The sequence below is a fragment of the Penaeus chinensis genome, chromosome 11, assembly GCF_019202785.1.
Source record: "Penaeus chinensis breed Huanghai No. 1 chromosome 11, ASM1920278v2, whole genome shotgun sequence".
NCBI classification, from domain to species: domain Eukaryota; kingdom Metazoa; phylum Arthropoda; class Malacostraca; order Decapoda; family Penaeidae; genus Penaeus; species Penaeus chinensis.
Window position 1 is genome coordinate 23161975 of NC_061829.1, and position 2500 is coordinate 23164474.

Consider the following 2500-nt stretch of genomic DNA (forward strand, 5'->3'; position numbering starts at 1 on the left):
TATTATTATTGCTATTATTATTACTATTTTTATCATTATTATTATCATTACTATCATTATTCCAATTATTATTGTTTTTATTATTGTAAATATAATTATCATTACTATTCCTATTATTTTTATCATTATTATTGTTATTATCATCTTCCTTATTATTATTGTTATTATTATTATTATTATTATTATTACTGTTATCATCATTATTATCCTTATTGCTATTATTATTATTATTGTTACTGTTATCATTATTATTAACATTATTGCTATTATTTTCTTTATTATCATTATCCATTATTATTATTATTATTATTATTATTATTTTCTTCCAATTATCAATAATATCATTATTATTGTCATTATCATAATCATCATTATTATTATTAATATTTTTATTTTATTATTATTATTATTATTATTAATATTAGTATCATTGTTATTATTATTATCATTATTATTATTATTCCTATTAGTATCATTGTTATTATTATTATTATTATTATTATTATTACGAGCATTATCCTCATCATTATCATTATTACCATTGTAATGACATGAGAGAAGTTATTCCCGATCTGTCACGAATGTAAGGTTGTGGAGAATTCCACTTGGATTGTGCTGCTGGTTTGGTACTTGGGTATAGAGTTGAAGTTGTCGCTGCTTCTAGTCTTCATTAGCACGTGGTAGCTAGAGTACAGAGAACAGGCCTGGCAGAGATGTCCAGGCAGGAGCGTCATGTTATGCCCGCGAGGGCGAGCGGTCTGTATGAGTTTGAAGTGTTGACCAAGTTTTTGAGGTGATCACAGGTCGTTTTTGTTAGAAAATAGAAAACATTATTTTTAGCAGGAGTGTCAGTGCAGACTCTGTTTTATGGTAGTTACAGGTTCCTGTGGTCACATGTATGAATGGGACACTAGATATGGCAGTACAATTAAATTGTGAACACTTGATAACTACATTATCATCAGTAATAATGATTACAAATACAGTTGTCCAGAATAAGGATTTTCTAACAAACATTTTGAGTGTATTCAAGATACAAGTTTACATGTAGTTATATAGTGATCGGCGGTAATGGCTTGCTCTGTCACTTTGTTCATGTTGTTCAGTTCTGGGCACAGGTCAAAGTTAGCACAGGCGATAACCAGTAAAGTACTGGGTACCGTGGGAAGTAGAGGGCAGAGGGGAGAGGTTATTAAACCGCTCAGCCACCTAGCCAGGATTGTCCTCGATGTGGCTGCAGTGGGTGAAGCTAAAGATTAAGTTTTGATGGCAGTGATGCAGGAAGTCTCGGTACAGGAAGGAAGGTCGCACAGGTGACTTCTAAGGTCGGCAGCCTAGGGAGCTTGTTCACACAGGTCACTGTTCCGAAGCACAGGTGTTCTTGATGGGAGCATCAGTGGAGCTCATCATTCGTTCCACAGGATCACTGGAAGACACAGTTAACTTGTCAAGCACCTTGTCAGTCGTAAATAACTTGAGACGATATGCGGCAAGGAAGTCAGGCGAGTGAGACGAGATGCGGCGAGGACGTCAGGAGAGTGAGACGTGAAGTGGCACAGACGTCAGGCAAGTGAGACGAGATGAGGCGAGAACCCCAGGCGACGGTCACCAGCAGACGAGGCGGCGGCGATGTCAGCAGGTGATGCGACAGCGAGGACTTTCATGAGATGGGAGTTACAATATCAACACGAACTCATAATGATTAAGAAACGACTGGAAGCAACATGTTAGGGATTCAGAATAGAATGTTAATTGCACCTGAGTGATAGGAGGCAGTAATGAACTTTCGAGATTGCAGGATGAAATCTTGAGGTAGGACTAAGTCTCCACAGAAATATTACGTAGAATGTATGTGCAAAGATACAGGACTACAGATATCCCCATGAAAATGTAGGTAGATAGATCATACTTAAAATACAATTCCTTCAGGGAAATGAGAGTAGTTATATGCGAAAATGCAGGACTGTTGAATGAACTGGAATTCAGCATCGTGTGGATTCAGAAATCATGACGACAAAGATTAACATGAGAACATACTTATTACTTATAGGTAGACAGAACTACATAGGAATGAGAGTACCAAAGAGAGAGTTAGGCAAACCACAGGGTATGAGTGAGCGAGGCACACGCAGAGTGAGTGGGAGACAGATGTCACGAGAGCGAGAGGAAGTCAGACACTGCGCTTCACAGGGGATTTCCTAAACAAATGAGAACAGTGAGGATAAAGGAACTCACCTTGAGGTACTGGTAAGGCAGTGTTGATTGATGTTGCAGGCATCAGGCAACTGCAGCAAGTGTTGAAGACTGCGACAGATGTTGAAATATTGTGTCCAGAGGGAGAAGTGATGTCAGCTCGGCAGGGAAGACTGGCTTCGTGCTTGAAGTCCACAGATGTATCGTGAGATGAAGTCTTGGAGTGAAAGAAGTCGATGAAGGTATCTCCACTTGCAGAAGTTGATAGATTATCTTCAGAGGGTTCGTGCAGGTTATCTTCAGAGGG